Below are 18,891 nucleotides of genomic sequence, written 5' to 3'. Positions count from 1 at the left end.
CTGATACTGAGGGAGCTGTCATGATACAAATAGAACTGTATAGTACTTCGCTGGTAACGGTGTTAAAGGTGAAGTAAGGTGCAGGGGATGGGTGAACATGGGGTCACCTGCCCGGATGGTCATCCAAACTGCCATTCGCACGTCAACCCGGTACTGTGACTGCAATGCAGTTTGCAAACGACTTTTAGACATCGTTCTCTCGGAACTTATGCCATGGCAGAGTAATATTATTCTTCAGATCACATCTTGGTTACCGCCCGGAGCTAAGTCTAAACCTAACAAACATTGTCCCGCCTTTGAGCTAAAACCATATGTGATAATCCAGATTTCCCCATGAAATCAACATGAATATATGTGGACGAATCTTCATCATTATCAGCAATAATTATGAACTTGTGCTGATTTCGCCTTTTAATATTATAGATGAAGTTTCAGCTCCCGACTCCACCGCCTTGAGTCCTCTGGACCAACCTCCGCTAAATCAATATACAGTTTTAGGACACCACCTTACAGTGTTTCCCACTAGGCCTTGTGGGCTGATGTTTGGTGAGTATCCAGATCAATGAAGTTGGTCTTTCGCAGGTTAGTCATTCAGTTGCCAAGGCGACGGAGTAGCATGATCTGGCGCAATGTCGGAAGGCTTCCCTTGAATGTAAGGCACGCTAATAAATCTTAAGAACGGGACTGTGCATCTAAGCAGTTTCTTTGATAAAAACAAGCCCCTATCTAGAAATTGGTGCCATTTAAACGTTCACCCAGTGACTGGACTCAGGGTAGGTAACTGGACATCATCCAAAACTACCTACGATGTCTGATACCGAACCACAGACTAGTTTGGCAGTTCCCCTATTCCCACGGGGATCTGAAGCCCCAATCTCCTGCCACGGCTTATTGAACCCTTGGCTGAACCTATCACAGGAACGGATACGGTCCAGCTGAGCTCGGCACCGAGTGCTCAGGATTAGTAGTTGTTTGAACTGAGCCCTGGCCCTGGCGACTGCACAAATTCTACATAAAGCCTCTTTCACTTCTGATTTGTCCACTGATAAAGGGGATTTATTGCCATTAACAGGTTTGCACAACCTGAGGCTCATCAGTCGAAGCAAAGCTGAAATGTTATTTGTATGAAAATCACTGGAACACAGGCGGAACTCATCGGGTTCACAGTTACCACACATCCGATCGCTGGGCCCTTCCCTCACACACAGCGCCGCTGAGCGACATGGACGGTAGCCCATGTTGGTTCACACGGCTTTCGTACCATCTCCCCGGCAAAGCTAAGCTGCGTGACAAATGAAAGCACTGGACTCTGGCGAAACTACATCTGCTTACCAAATCGCACCTTACAAACTCCAGAATCTGTTCAAAATCCAGTCTAAAAATCGAACTAGGTTGGGTACCAATTTGTCCTAAGGATCCGCGTGGTGGACTCACTGCACCTTCAACACTCAGAATGGCAAGAGGATAGAACAAAGTTGCAGCTCGAACATGAACACATTGAAGGAAATCAGGAACGGGGTAGAAATCAAAACTAAGTCGTGCCGGAAGGAGGTCTTTACTTCATATGAAAAATTCATTGTCAGGAAAATAAACACGGTAGTTACAGTCCCTTTAGGTTCCCCATGCCACAATGAGACCCTCCCTGGGTATACGCAAGACTCACTGACATGGCATCACAACCTGCCCCCACGAAATGATCTGAGTATGACACTCTGAATGGCAAATGACTGCACTAGCTAGACTCCAGTTTGCCCACCCCACTTTCGACCATACCAGCCTTCGGATGTTTCTGCGCCCCTGAACCTGGCCCGTTTGCTCCTCCTTCATAAAACCCAGTAATCAAACAATAGGGGCCATGTCATGCCTGGATGCACTTCCCCATAACTGCCCTCCCGAGTACATCGTACCTTCACACCTTCCACGACTGCCCCAGTTTGCAAATATTCTAGCTGGGAATCATCTCTTAGCCTCCTGGTGGATAACGACTACCATGCCTACAGCAGCGTACTGATAAAAACGCCTAGGCATCCCACCATCTCCCTCACTTGGTGAGTTCCAAATACAATGGACGCACCGTGATGGTGTTCCACAGGGTCAGACCTGGTGATTACCCTCAAGCTAAACTCAGCGGGTTTCGCCCCATATTCCTTGGCCTGTTCATGATTTCATCTAGGCAATCTCAGTTATTCGGCAATGCAGTATAGGCAATCATCTCCGTTCATCTTCATAGTACTGACTCTCATTAGAAAGTAGTAGGCACTATCAGTCATACAACTGTAACGACTAACAGTGCAACATCATCCCTAGACGGACTTTCTAAAGGATCTCCCCGCATACATGGCAGTTTTTTCAGGGTACATGGATCAGGCAATGCGCAGAATTCAGTGGCCTCTTTCTTGCCAACCTTTTACTCAAGTGGTGATCCGTTCCACGATAAGGCAAATATAAATATCAGATGTGGGCTGAGTGCCTGTAATGTATGGGCATGACAGGCTATTTATGCACATCACTCCATCTAGTATCATGTTTTTGCTACGGATTTACTTAAGGTGACCCTTTCAAAAGCCTCACGGAGTCATCAGTACTTGGGGCACACAGCGACTCTCATCTCAACCAGGTCAAGATCTAGACAGCTCTGTGGAAACAACAGTATTTTAACGCTCCGAGTCTGGGCCTTAGCACATACCCAATGCATAAGTCCTTAACTCGCACTTGTACTCCCTGCTTACCTACTGAAAATCTATATGTCTACGGGTACATCTCCAGTCCCGTTCAGCTTCTTTTAGCTGAGTGCTAGCGGACGCGTACCAATTTGAACGATAACCGGAATTCCATGGATTTGCACTACATTTTGCCTGTGCACCAGGAGGGTGCATTATTTGAGTAGTACTAATTGCTTATCGCGGTCAATAGGTAATCCGAACCAGCCTTCACCTGCTGCAACAGTATCCTCCTGGGTTCCTAAAAAGAAAAGTTATTTGAACTGAGAACTGACCCAGCTTAAGGAATACATGGCAACGGCACTGAGGTGTACTCATCAGACGCGCACCCATGCTTTCATCCCCTACCGTCTGCGGCAACCACCTGAATACACTAAAACATAGGCACTTCTCCACGACTGTGCTTATCTCAGGGGACAGATAACTGAATGACATGACCATGGAACCGGAATCAACAGCATCATCGTTAGTCCACATCCATGATTTCATGTAAACGGGGTGAAAAACACACACACACACACACACACACACAAACACAGCCGTTTATCATGCAGTGATAGGGGACACACACACACACACACCTCCTCCCCTAACACAGTTATGAGACCTACGCCAGTTGTATAACGTAGAGATATTTCATAGAAACAAATAATCCCACCTTCACGCAGGCTAGACGCACAGATGCAGAGCAACCATAAAACAAAATGGAGTGCAGGTCGGACCGGTCGCGGACGTGCAGCATAGCGATAGCAAAATGCGTAGGTGAAATAAATTAAAACAAAAGGCATGTTTTATCGTAAAAGATTAGAAATGCCTCGTGAATCATTTTGCGATAGAAGGATAGCCGTAGATCGAGGCTAGATTCGCAAATAGGATACCTTTTGGAAGGATGGACTAGATTAGACTGGATCAGATTGGAGGTGCCGGGGTAGAGCCTCAATAGGGTGCAAGCCGGTAGGATCTAAAGAGAAAGAGTTCATTTGAAACACCGTTACCTCGGAATCTGAATCAGTTCTAGAAAGATTCAGGAAATGTTCTAAGACGTGCATCGTGCACGGCATACCAATCTCCCATGCAGGTGTGCAGATGCCATCTCCGGCCTTAATGTGTCTCATCTCCGAGTATGTTCAGTTAGGACTCAAGGAATTTATCACTGACAGTGTAAGGTTCCCTAGCGTGGATCCCACGTGAGTTAGGTTTGAGTGTAACCCCACATTAGGGCCCCTTTTATGTGTTTTACTCAGCAGGGGCTATATTGGGCGACCCAAATCAAGAAGCGTTTATCCAACATCAGCTTCGATGTTCAGGGCTGCTGGTGGAGCATACCCAGCTACGCAACTGAAAGCGTGTGAGAGCACCCGTGATGCAGTCACTAGCTGAAAGTACTAGCAGGAGCCGTGATCAAGCAGTCCTGAATATGGATGCCAGCAGCTTCACTTTATAGAGTCATCCGTCTAGGAATGGTCCATAGCAACTGAGGGTGTGTCTGCGTCTCAGAAAGGAGCCCCTTTGACTGTCATCCCAAACAGCTTTACCTTCGGGCCATAAATAAAAGAATGCTGCCCGACCGTACATACCAAGCCCCTGTTTTTTCACTCTATTCTTGTTCCCCGGGATGTCGCCCCCCATATTTTGAATTTGAACAAAAGTTTGCACTTGATCGCGCTATCCCGTCTTATTTTGACAGATGCCGTCTTATGATCGCATCACTAACACTTTCACCTGGACTCTCGACTAAGAGCTCTTGCAAAATCGTCAATATTTTTAATCCCAGCAATGTTCAACGTTATTATCGAAGGAGAAAAACCGCGTGGCCTAATCCGCTAGGGCTTAAATGCCTTACCGCCGGAGCCAAATGCTTTGTTACCAATTCAATGTCTCAACCCTGGCTATGCAAACGGTTTTGCACTTAACTATCCGTAGCGGTTCATCTGCTGGGCTTTATTTAAAGCAGTGGCTAAATGTTTACTTAAACGTTATGAATGTAACTGACGAAATGCTTATCACCATGGTGGCGGTACAGAGTGATGATCTGACCTCAGTATCTGCAAACTTAGTGTACAGTGTGGATTCAAACGTGAAGTCCATTTTCGCAAAATGGTGGGCTCCCAGAAGAACCTTCACTCCTGAATCCTGCAGCTGATTACTTTACCGATAGAACCGCGACTCGAGGTCTGGAGTTCTCTCAGACTGGAGGTTTGAACTGAACTGAAGTTATGATGACAAATTCTGCCACATTAGTGCGTTTCACATTCAAATGTGAAGACTTTGTTTACACAGGTGCGGACTACACTCTTCAACCCTCTGGGAGTGGGAGAAATGATGATAAATCAGAACACTGACATCTCAAACACAACACTCACACACACACACACACACACACACACACACACACCAGTTGTCTATCGAGTGGGGTGGAGAGACCATTGCTGGCAGTGAGAAGCAGCTAAGGCTAACATTGTATGAGGAAACACACACACACACAATGTGCCATGGCGACAAATGTGAAACAAAAAGGAGCGGGTAGCAGGTTGTGGAAATAAAACAAAAAGGACATGAAACAAAAGCTACAGGGAAATAGCACCAAACAAATGAGATATGTAATACACTCTGCAGAATATGAAACAAAAGGCAGGTTTTAGCCTCTTGATCAATACAGGATAAATACTTTGCTTATGGGCCTAGATACCTGCACCGTCCCTATACCGTATACCGTGAAGGATCGCTTTTTTCATACCCTGTATAACGGTATACCATTGGTAGAAAATCTTGGTGAAATCTTTAAATGACTTAAATGGAAGCCATATGCTGCATGAACCACGTGACTGAGACGTGAAAGTGGCGTTGCCTGAGAGCTGTTTTACCAGTTGCGCTATTTATAGTTGCGTGCCAAGCGTTTGGATTATCTTGTTGCTTTGCCAACATACCATGTAAACAAATATTGTGTGTAAGTGTGTGCCCCTTTACCCCGGAGCCGTCCTCTGAAAAGAAAAACATGTTGGTCAACGACTGGCGGTTATTTTGGCAACGTTGAATCATGATTCAACCTTTGTGAATGAAAAGCTGTGATTTAGGATCTTACTTTTTGTAATACTGCGGACGTGGAGTGACTCCAGGAGATGGAGGTCATGTGAGTGTTTCTATTACTATTTTATCGAGTGTACAAACGGATTTAAAACGCTTGTGAGAGTCAGGTATCGACGACTTTTGAGAGAATAGCACTGTCTTAAAATATAGCTAAAAGCCGTTTTATGGAAAAAAGTCTGAGACTGAATGCAAATGGCGTTTAGGCGTCTCTGATGAGATTACGGTTCATTAAGTACATGAGTGATAGACTGGATGGAGTGCCTCAGTATTTACGAGCTAGTTGCTGGGGCGAACATTACTCTGTCTCCAGGTCGGCAAGCTACTGGATCAGACCCTTTGTTTCTAGTCCTCCATGACAGAAACTTCGACTCTTGTGGGTCATAGAAAGTGACTGATGCGATCCCACGTAATGGATTATTTAAAACTGGCTGACTGACCTGCTATCAGCTGAAACGAATGAGAGCTTCGTTAAACTCACCTGCCTCACAGTAGTGATAGATCACAATGCCCCAATTAGCCTAAAAGTCATTCAACTCTGACTTTGAGACCCAAACATGAACCTGCTCATAGGTATAGCAGTTTTGAACAAAATAAACAACGGTTGGAGTGCGCATAGATTAAGCCACTAAAGGTAGGGGCATAGTTCGCATATACAAAACAGAACGACGTGGTGCATAACAAAAACGGACACCCTGAAGCTCCCTGAATGCAGCTTTTTTTAGCCAGCCCTTCGGGACAACCCTACCAGACTTTTTGCATCAGGCACTTATTTTTTGATTACGGACCTTGACGGAGGAGTGATGCCGCTTAACAAATGCCAAGAACATCGCCAGATAAGCGTAAGATTGTCAGATGACTGCTGAATTGTTCAGGAAACCCTCTTTCATATGTGTCCATGGTTTCCGAATTGTGTCAAGAGCTCCGATATGACCTGGCATACTTTTTCCCCTATTAGCACCAGAATCAGGAACTGTCGGCGTGGTGAACGCCAGCGCCATAACTATAGGCGGTCCCTGGGGCGCCACTGGTGATATCCCAGCTCCATATCACTTCCCCATAACTGTGCTGGAGCAGAGATATTGACTAAAGGCCAAATGTCTCGACCCTGTAGCACATGGTGATCAGCAAGTGGCTCTTTGTATGCGAGCTGAGCATGCGAAGCGTAGCAAACGATCCTAAGTCTGACGTAAGCACCTTCCCCCAATGCAGCCTCTTTATATCAGTGGGGAATGTCGATCTGACCTCAGTATCTCCAGTGTACAGTGTGGATTCTCCAGTCCAAGAGAAGCTTCACTCCTGAATCCTGCAGCTTACTCAGGTCCAGTTGAGTCTCAGACTGGAGTTTGAACTGAGAACTGGGGACAAATTCTTTTCCCTGTGAGATTCGTACGTATGCTGACTGCAGGTCAATCCATTTATTTTCACAACCTGGGAGAAACGACCTGATAAATCAGAACACTGACATCTCAAACACACAACTTCTCATTAGTGCTTGAAAGCATGATCATATGCGCACACTGGGCAGCTTAACCACTGAGAGACAGGAGTTACAGAGCATGTGAAACGGACATTACTTAGAAATAGAGCAAATCGGGGTTCAACCTGTGACATGTACACAAAAAAGTCCAATTGGAATACAATTGGGGTTACAACATGGAGTAGATATTTTGTTGTTTGCTGATCTCCATACAATAGAGCTAGCGGTCAATGTACCGTGAAAGGATAGACTGAAGGATTCGCTTTATACCACCTAAGTATACATTTGGTGCAATGTCTCTCTACATTTCGCATGGAGCTAGGTGTTATATAACATTGCATCCCACTAAGATGTTGACATTTATTTATATTTTGTCCACTTGTGAGTGGCTTGAAGGTACCTCAGTGGCGTTCAAGGGGTAATACCCACTTAGGACAACCCAAGTCCGTTCTGGTAAGAATAGCCTCAATATGGCCCAGCCCCAGTATCTCTGCAATTGACTAGGTTGACTTGGCACTGCTCTATGAGGGCCCCACTCTCCCATCATGTGACTTGACCTGCATCCCAATGACCACCTGGGTCTGTAAATGTTACAAAAACAGCCTTTGCTTCTATTGTAGCACCCTGATTTTTGCAACACTTGAAGAACGTGGAATAAGTGTAAAACATGAGTTACATGAATCCCTAGAAGCTCAATAAGTAAATACGAGAACAGAATAATCTGAATAGCCGTGTAGCCGCTGGACAGAAGTCTAGTTTTACAGTCTCCCTGTCCCTGTTAGAGCAGTGTATGGGATTTAGGGTTCATCTAAGCAGGAAAGCAATAATTGTCTCTGTAGTGTCTCTGTATGGACGGCTTTTAGTTGATGAACTCGGACTGACTGTCGCGGTAGGGTGGACGTTGTATCAACCATCTGCTAGCCTAGCCTTAAGAGTTTACAGAGGAATCACCTTCACCCGGGAGTTCGAGCGGTTCATCAGAGCTTAGCCTTGAATAAGGTAGCATCACCTTTTATCGACGACATGACCTTCGTCGTATTGTTTGGTACAACGAGCGTGATAGATCAATTTAATCAGGTGACATCAACTGTTGACTACGTTTACCTGAGCACCACCGATGATCGGCATTTGCATCAGTCACCTTTCGCCTCTACCTTACCAGCAGCATCTGGGAAGCTAAGCCAGGGGTACGCCCTGGCTCAAATCTGCTTCGACCTGACTTATCTCAAACAGTTTAGAAGCATAACCCCTCGACGCGAAGCGACATCGACAGTAATTTCCTTCGATAAATATACCTTTGACCACTCCCATTTAACTTACTGACACACACAATAAAGACTTACCTCGGCCTGCGGAGTAAAGCTTGGCCGATGTCATGATCCAAACGAAAAGCCTCCCTGGTACTACTCCTACTGGATAAAGAAGTAGATGTCGTCACCAAGTTCCACACCGAGCCGCCTGGGACAGAAGACTTCTGCATACTCAGCAGGCTTAAAGAAACTCACTAGACTTTGCGCTAAGGGTGCCAGGCCCGCATGCGTAAGAAACTTCTGACCCTAGCACGCAGTTTACACTACCTCTCCGTCTATGTTGCGTGGTTACGCATTCTACAGTTGAATACCTCAGTCTGCCGGTACTAGGGGCGTCTATGGCTGCAGTCACAAGGGTGGTGATGGTCGCCCCACTTAAACGACCCGTCGGACAGGAGGCGAGCTACCACAATGTGTTCTGAGCACATCAATTTATTCGCAATCACTGTAGACACCCTAAGCCAACGCTCCGGCCGAGGGTGCAGAAGACCTGGCCTTTGGATAGTGTGCATGAGGAACCACCTCTGATGCGTATTTCAACCTCGGTCCTCCCCATACATGATTTAGCGTTCGTGATGTCGCTATGTCACGATAGCCAACAGCGCGGCTACAAGCGAAATACCCGATACTGGCCGATTACCTGTTAAGCCTCTAACCAAGGGTCCGCACAAAGACTAACTTCTACCTCGCTTAAACGAGGGAAGCCTCATGCACCATTACGTCGCTACCCTATTCCACGGGGCAACCTACGTACGGAAATAGTCACCCTTTGGCGTTAGCCGTATTTGCCCACGGCTAGCGCCATCGCTAAAAATCTACGCTCGGTGTCTTATCGGTCTACCCGCTGATGATTAGGGCATATCATTGGGATACCCAACTAACGAGGGCCTTAACCCCAAGCCATCCCCTTGCTACACAACTCTAAATCCTGTCACTAGAAGCATCGTCTGATCGACATTGGTTTATTATTGCTACCCTGTGGCGTCGACAAACAGGACTTAGTGTACGATGATCATACTCGTAACGTGGGGCGACTGTTATTTCCCCACGCGGACCGACGTCCCTTGCCAATGAAGAAGATTTAGGTGGCGACTTCAGCAGGAGATAATAACATAAGCGGTTTATGCTCTTTCCGTCTGCCCCTGCAATGGTCTTGCAACAGTAATCATTGAGCACATTGGATCACATTACTCTGTGTTGCAGTCGAAAACTCAATCTTTTTACGCTTCTTTTGCAACAGGGCGTTTTTGGGGTCAGGCGACTACGCTGAAACTTGGGACCATTTAAGCACTGCAAATGGGTAAGGAGGACAGGGTGTCTCAGTGAAAAATCTGCAAATCACTGACATTATTGCCCATTTTTTAATAACTGAAAATGCGCGGCAAGATGTGTCTGCGGTGTGACTTCGCATCCTGGAGGTCTACTATGTTTGGGTCAGGCATGACCTGGGTTGCCAGCGAGTATCTAGTAGTCACGTTTTCAAATTCATTCAGTTCATTCCCATTATAACCGCTGAGGTATAACAGGTTTCATTGAATAAAAACTCGGGCGGAGCCATAGATCAAACTACACATGTTGAGCCTGTTTCCCTTTATGGTGTGAGTAATTGGTAAGCTATGACTGGTGAAACACATCACCATCAGTGTTAACTCTAGCAAGTGAGGTTTTCTGGAAGCCTGGATGTGGGAAGCCTAAAGGTCAGTGTGTCTGCCTCCCAGTGATGATCTGACCTCAGTATCTCCAGTGTACAGTCGGGGATTCTCAGTCCAGCAGAGAGCAAGCCGCTGAAAAACGCTTTCATTGAATCCTGCAGTCTGTTAAATTCTGCTCACTCTCAGGTCCAGTTCTCTCAGACTGGAGGAGTTTGAACTGAGAACTGAGACAAAAATTCTACAGCTTTCACCTGTGATTACACACACACAACCTGGGAGAGAAATGATGATAAATCAGAACACTGACATCTCAAACACACACACACTCATTAGTGCCGTATCAACACAGCAGCTACTTGATGACGGGGCAAGCACGCATTGCTACGGCAATGGAGAGTACAGCATCCTAACAAAGCCTGGAAACGTACATGGATCAAATCAAGGCATGTAAAACTGCCATGAAATATCCCACAAAAGGAACAAAATGGGTAATTAGAACAAAAGGGACCAAGAGCGTTTAATTGGTCAAGGCACCTCAGGCTTAATAATTTTGTTTGTTTAGCAGTTTGCAAACACTTTCGAAAATGGTAGTTCGTTTTCGTTGGAGCACGGTATTTGAGGTGACGATTTACTCAATTATGCAAAAGTTACGGCTGCTCAGCCCTAAAATGTAAACAAATTCAACATTTCTCAAGGCCGCCTTTATCATATTGCTTTCCCCAGATGGGCCGAAACTCGTGGAATTAAAATTCTGTATCACATACCCGGATAACATTAGGGCATTCATATTAGAGATTTCAATCAAATGTTGTTGTTGTTCTATTTGTTGTGTACTCTTGAAATACATAAATCACCAATTGTAATATAATTTGCATTGAACGAAACTTTACCCAAACAGTGAGTGTCAAATTTGTCGGCTCTTGCTTGATTACGCTGTTGAACTAACATAAAACATACATTCCTTGGTGCACACTGCAGAAATGTCAGTGTACCCCACGTATACTCTGGTTACCATCCCTAACACGTAAAAATTTGCTCCATTCTGCCTAAAGACTAGAAGTAAACTAATTACAAAATCGTAGCGTAGTGCGGGTGGGAACATGGCATTAAAGAATGTCGCGTGGCCTATCGCGTAGCAGGGCTGTTTTTTTTCTAAAATTGTTACATTTACCAGACTTACAAGCGGTGCTATTGTTCGGACATTATATCCAAGTACCCTATATAATCTGGAGCGGAACTTTATAGAAAACAGTGATCCCCGAATATTGGACTGTAACTCATTGCAGGCATATTTAATTTATTTTGATTGATTTGTGTTTTAGTAAATCTGTGATTTAAAAAGTCAGGACACTTCTTATTTTTTATAATCTTATTTATTATTTTGATATTTTATATTCAAATGTGCACAGAAAATATATATTTAATGTCTCTGTGTTTGTGATTTGTGTTTTATTATTTATTATGGATCTCCATCAGCTCCAAAACAATGACAACTTTACTACAACCACTAATGATCAATAATTTTGATGACGTTATTCTGCACTTTAGCTTTTAGCAATGATTTAAATCATCAGTAAACACTGGTTACCTGATTGGAGTAATGAATGATAATCATGATCCTAATCAGTGCAGTGTCATTAGTGTTCATTTCAAATAATAACTACATTTATGGAATTAGTAACACATTTATGAAATCATTTTAAAATGACTTACACAGCTTTTCTGGATGCTTTGACCACTGGCAGCAGCCTCAGAAGACATTCATCTGATCTGTCATATTTACTCAAATCAAACACATCCAGATTCTCTTCTGAGTTCAGCAACACAAACACCAGAGCAGACCACTGAGCAGGAGAGAGTCTGACTCACTGAGACACCTGCAATCTCTGCTGTTCAGGTAACGTTGTACTTCCTGTACTAGAGAATCATCATTCAGTTCATTCAGACAGTGGAACAGATTGATGGATTTCTCTGGAGATGGATTTTCTCTGATCTTCTCCTTGATGTACTCGACTGTTTCCTGTTTGCTGTGAGAGCTACTTCCTGTCTGGGGCAGTAGGTCTCGTAAGAGAGTCTGATTGGACTCCAGTGAGAGACCCAGAAGGAAGCGGAGGAACAGGTCCAGGTGTCCATTCTCACTCTGTAAGGTCTTGTCCACTGCACTCCTCAGAAATGCAGACATATTTAATTTGGTGAAAAGATCAGACAGATTGTTGATTCTTTGTTTATTAATATTTTTGTTGATAAATGAGAGAAATGTGTATAAAGCAGCCAGAAACTCCTGAACACTCAGATGTACAAAGCTGAACACCTTCCCCAGGTGAAGCCCAAACTCCTCTCTGAAGATCTGAGTACACACGCCTGAGTACACTGATGCTTCTCTGACATCAATGCCACACTCTCTCAGGTCTTCCTCATAGAAGATCAGGTTTCCTTTCTCCAGCTGTTGGAAAGCCAGTTTTCCCAGTGCCAGGATAGTCTCTCTGGTCTGCTGAGGATCAGGGTCACATTTCTGATGGTACTTTTGGTCCTTGTGTTTGATCTGAAAGATCAGGAAGTGTGTGAACATTTGAGTCAGAGTCTTGGGGATCTCCACTCTCTGCTTCACCCAACATTCTCTCTAGAACAGTGGCTGAGATCCAGCAGAAGACTGGGATGTGACACATGATGTAGAGGCTTCTGGAAGACTTCATGTCTGTGATGATTTCATTGGTCAGGCTCTGATCACTGATCCTCTTCCTGAAGTACTCCTCTTTTTGAGGATCACTGAACCCTCGTACCTCTGTTACCTGGTCTACACACTCAGGAGGGATCTGACTGGCTGCTCCTGGTCGAGAGGTGATCCAGAGGAGAGCAGAGGAAGCAGATTTCCTTGATGAGGTTCGTCAGCAGCACATCCACTGAGGCTGATTCTGTCACATCACACAATCTCTCATTGTTCTGGAAATTTAGAGGAAGTCGACACTCATCCAGACCATCAAAGATCAACACCACTTTATTCCTCTCACAGTCTATTAATCGTAATCTTTTATTTCTGGTAAAAAGTGATGAAGAAGATCCATCAGACTGAGATGTTTCTGCTTCATCAGATTCAGCTCTCTAAAGGGAAGTGGAAACATGAAGGTGACGTCCTGATTTGCTTTTCCTTCAGCCCAGTCCAGAATGAACTTCTGCACAGAGACTGTTTTTCCAATTCCAGCAACTCCTTTAGTCAGCACACTTCTGATGGACTTGTCTTTAAAGAGATCATTACATTTGATGGGTGTCTCCTGTGTTGCTGGTCTCCTGGACACTGTCTCAATCTGTCTCACCTCATGTTCATTATTGACGTCTCCACTCCAACCCTCTGTGATGTAGAGGTCTGTGTAGATCTCATTCAGAAGTGCTGAGCTTCCATGCTGTGAGATTCCTTCAGTAATTCTTTACATTTCTCTCTCAGTTTGGATTTGAGTTTTCGCTGGTGCACAGAGACGAGTTCTGATAAAAGAAGAATAAAATGTAAACTCTCTGATCATCTCTGTGAGCATCAGGACGATCTCAAATACAGCGCTGGCCTTTAGCTGGGTTGACAGCCTCAAATAACAATCGTTCACGCCCTGGGCTAGCTTACCAACTCCCTTGAGGTGGCTGCTACAGGGCCCAAGTAGGGGTTACTTTAAAACGAGAGAAGTGCTTACCGGGCTCAGAGTCAGAAAAATGCTTACTTTCAGGCAGGTGGATATTTACATACTTGGCACGGGCTCGGTAGCGATCTTCAGTCTGGCTTGGCGGCCTAGCATCCTACGCTGGAGGCGTTTTGGCACTTTCTGGGTCGTTATAGGATACTAGGGCTATGGGAAGCTCCGCCTTTGGGAGTAGGAAAACAGGATTTAGCGCGGTATAAAAGGGTATGCTATTCAGGCTTTAGTTAAGTGGAACCGCCAATCCCCTTTCATTTTTGATGAGGACGGTAATCACAAAGGACTTGTGGCCCAGGCTTTTTCTGATGCACCCATTTACGTTCTGTATGGGACATTTTCGCCCCCCTCGGATAACGGGTAACCCAGCGCTTCTTTACAAGGCAGCTATATGATAGCAATATAAGCACCCATATCAACAGAAGGAATTTCATAGATGGCTAATTTAACCCATTTATCGGGGTCACATTATCTAACTGGCTAGGAAGTGCTACAATATGGCGATGGCAATGAGCCTACAGCCTAGAGCTGAATATGTGGAAAAAAACTCCGGTGGCGAACATTTGGCGGATGGAAGTGTCTAAGCACGTCCCTAGGATGTGGCCCTCCCGAGTTTCATCGCTGAACTAATTTATAGGCCCATTAACCCCTTTGGAAGCTAGCGTCAATCTTAGCAGTTACCATTATTACCGAACGTCCGTGTCACAATTAGTTCGATTCAAATTCCTAAAACGTTTCATTTAGTTGCAAAGATTGGTGTAACACTCCGGATTTTGGGAAAGCACAATGAACTGCTGACACTATATTTCCAAACCCAATTGAAAAGGAGGATTTTACAAAAGCATAACACTAAGTAACTATGACTGCATCCGCTGACAAATGCTAATAAAGATATGAAGCTCGCTACTGAAATAAAAAACTACACACCTAGTGATGGCAAGAGACAGTCACATTAGTCTAAAAACCGAGGATTGAGTCCCGAAGGCCATTTTATCGAGTTGCAGATGACTTAATGTAAGCGTGAAACACTTATTTCAGCCAAACTGATTTTTACCACAATCATAATGCAAGACTTAAACATATTTGGGTTTTTACTACCCATATCCGCTGTGAAAGTTACCATCAACTCCAAAGACTTGACATGTAAAGTCCTACCAGGCTTCCGCCAGATAAACTGCAGCCTATGGACGAAACGTAGCCTGGTCACAGCTTTTTATGTAATGAACAGTAACCTTTACCCATAAGTGCCCTTGTCGTTATACATAAAAGGAAGGCTATAAATCATGACAAGCCTATTAAGTGCGTAATTTGAATTCAACAGGGGCAAATGCAGTCTATTGAGGGACAGTCCCATAACTGCGGGAGTAAAGTTCACGCTTTGAACCAGGACTTTTACCTGGACCCTCACGACGTTTTATCGTTTTTATGCGGATCGTTTGTCATTTCATTAAAGTTCTATTAAACAAGAATAACAGCCAAGGTTTGATCCTGTAAACGGGAGTCTTTTCACAGCCTGATGGACTCGTTCTACAATTACACTGTTGGCATAATCAGCTTTCGGCATGAGCGTTAATCAGTTCTGCGTGTTAACCATAATTATAAACTGTGTGAAACATCTCTACGGGAGCTAAGCGGGATTCTGCTTGACACACGGAAAAGTTTTATTCTGTATATATACAACATTATTCTTTCAATCATTCTATGCTCAGCGAGAATGATACATGATCCACCCGGTGTATAATAACGCATTCGTCCATGTTAGAACTGCTACCAAATTAGTGACGTTTTCCAGTGATTAACCTCAGTTTTTTGAAAGGTTTAGGGGCCATATGAACACAATGACAAACAACATGAGTACATTGCAACAGTCGGTTTGACGGCAGAAATGTACAAGCTATATCGTTAGAACCTTAAAACATGGTGGTAGAATACGTATTAATACATGCTCACGGCGCAGGTAAGACTTTGAACTGAAAGGCTTTAACTAACGCAGAATAAAGTATTTTTTGCGGTAGAAGGCACATTAACCTGGTTGGCGTGCCACAGAGGCTGTTTCGGATAACAGCTACTCAAATGAAACGGGTTTACGGGTCGTATCAGCACGTATCTTCGGATACTAAAGGCTTCTATATAATTCACAGAGAGGCAGACTCTTGTTACTTCTTATAACAAAGAGATGAACGCTGAAGAGGTAAATACTTACATTAGTTCATGCATTGGCCGTTACCGTTGAATTTGATTATTTGTGTTTTAAAGTAAATCCGTGATTTAACTGAAAGTCAGGACATACGCAACAACACCCCTGTTTTTGAAATCACAAAATCTTATAGGGTTCAGCTAGATTTTAGGGTTCGATACATCCCTGAGATATTTTATATTCAAATGTGCACAGAATATATATTTAATCTGTGTTTGTGATTTTGTGTACTTATTGTTATGAACCACCTGTTGGATCTCCATCAGCTTAAAAAAAAAAACAATGACAACTTTGGCCACGGTTCTCTCATCTCCTTTTAACAACCACTAATGATCAATAATTTTGATGACGTTATTCTGCACTTTAGCTTTTCAATGATTTAAATCACATCAGTAAACACTGGTTACCTGATTGGAGTAATGAATGATAATCATGATCCTAATCAGTGCAGTGTCATTAGTGTTCATTTCAAATAATAACTACATTTATGGAATTAGTAACACATTTATGAAATCATTTTAAAATGACTTACACAGCTTTTCTGGATGCTTTGACCACTGGCAGCAGCCTCAGAAGACATTCATCTGATCTGTCATATTTACTCAAATCAAACACATCCAGATTCTCTTCTGAGTTCAGCAACACAAACACCAGAGCAGACCACTGAGCAGGAGAGAGACTGACTCACCATTTTGTCCATTTAAGCGGCCTAAGCTAACTCCGTGGACCCGCCATTAGGTGCTCGCATACTGCCCTGTTAGCAGTGCAATGTTATTCTCGTAACATGCATTATGTCACTCTACCAGCCAGTAGTGATTTAGATTCTTAATTCACTATCAAAACTTCTTTATTTGCTCGGGAAATCCCTATCCTCACTGTAAGGGTAAACATCTACATGTGCACCAACCAAATTGTGCAATTGTGAAGGAAAGCCATTGGTATAATCCCAGGACCTCTGTCAATGCCATAGTAGTTCCAAGACACACATAATACAAAATATGGAGTGGCAGGGTTTCGTTTAAAAGCCTTGTTGGTACAGTCAGAAATGCTAGGTAAATGCATAGGTTTAAAAAATGGCCTCATAAAGTTACTTATGTATTTGCTCGTGGAGAAAGAATGACAATCCGGACAGACTGACGGTACCACCTGACTAGAGGATCATCCATGCTAGAAAATCCAGTAGGAAAGAACAGTTCATGATAGTAACAGAGCACATTATCTTTTGGTGAGCTAATTGATTTAATACAACATGTGTTTGTGTGGAAGGGTGGACTGCACACAGTATGAGCAGGTAACTGTGAAAGCTGTTACCCATTGAGAATCGTTTGTATTAGTATAAAATCCACCTGTAAAACTCATTTTCCACACGGCATATTTAATTTATTTTGATTGATTTGTGTTTTCACGTAAATCCGTGATTTAAAAAGTCAGGACACTTCTTATTTTTTTATAATCTTATTTCCATTATTTTGATATTGTTATATTCAAATGTGCACAGAAGAATATATATTTAATTCTTCTGTGTCCCCTTGTGATTTTGTGTTTTTATTGTTATAATGGATCTCCATCAGCTCCAAAACAATGACAACTTTACACTACAACCACTAATAATCAATAATTTTGATGACGTTATTCTGCACTTTAGCTTTTAGCAATGATTTAAATCACATCAGTAAACACTGGTTACCTGATTGGAGTAATGAATGATAATCATGATCCTAATCAGTGCAGTGTCATTAGTGTTCATTTCAAATAATAACTACATTTATGGAATTAGTAACACATTTATGAAATCATTTTAAAATGACTTACACAGCTTTTCTGGATGCTTTGACCACTGGCAGCAGCCTCAGAAGACATTCATCTGATCTGTCATATTTACTCAAATCAAACACATCCACATTCTCTTCTGAGTTCAGCAACACAAACACCAGAGCAGACCACTGAGCAGGAGAGAGTCTGACTCTATTGAAACACCTGCAATCTCTGCTGTTCAGGTAACGTTGTACTTCCTGTACTAGAGAATCATCATTCAGTTCATTCAGACAGTGGAACAGATTGATGGATTTCTCTGGAGATGGATTTTCTCTGATCTTCTCCTTGATGTAATCGACTGTTTCCTGTTTGCTGTGAAAGCTACTTCCTGTCTGGGGCAGTAGGTTTCGTAAGAGAGTCTGATTGGACTCCAGTGAGAGACCCAGAAGGAAGCGGAGGAACAGGTCCAGGTGTCCATTCTCACTCTGTAAGGTCTTGTCCACTGCACTCCTCAGAAATGCAGACATATTTAATTTGGTGAAAAGATCTGCCAGATTGTTGATTTGTTGTATCTATCTACTGCCAACTTAAATTAAACAGTTAGCGATATAATAATGTAAACTTGAGGTCCACATTCATCAGAATCAGAGTTGAAATGAAAATTGCATTACACAAGTTATTTGTGCAATGCATTTATATCTCCGTAAATACTGGGGCATGACCTGATAGTTTTCTTTTTTTACATTATTAAAGATATTAGAAAATTAATGAAAAGCTCTAGAGTAACATGATCATAATAGTTTGTGGATAACTCTTAACAGAACAAACAATGTTGGGTTCATCACCTTTTAAAAACAACTGCCTCACTTGTACAGTAAGATTTTTTTTTTTTTTTCTGATATTGATATTCTACTTTGAGTATGCAACCCATTGTTTGGTGTCTGATGAGATGACAGAGTATACTTTACACTTATAGCTATTATTATTACTATATGTTGAGATGGGGACATGTGACT

The 18,891-nt window shown here is 43.2% G+C and overlaps 1 pseudogene; it reads right to left on the bottom strand.

Moving 5' to 3' along the window:
* The window catches only part of LOC124383822, a 28,490-nt pseudogene extending 10,088 nt beyond the window's left edge, over nucleotides 1-18,402 (bottom strand).
* Between the last annotated feature and the right edge of the window lie 489 nt (nucleotides 18,403-18,891).

This window comes from Silurus meridionalis, chromosome 4 (genome assembly GCF_014805685.1).
Source record: "Silurus meridionalis isolate SWU-2019-XX chromosome 4, ASM1480568v1, whole genome shotgun sequence".
Taxonomy (NCBI): Eukaryota; Metazoa; Chordata; class Actinopteri; order Siluriformes; family Siluridae; genus Silurus; species Silurus meridionalis.
The sequence above is the reverse complement of the archived record's forward strand: the minus strand, read 5'-3'. Positions and strand labels throughout refer to the sequence as shown.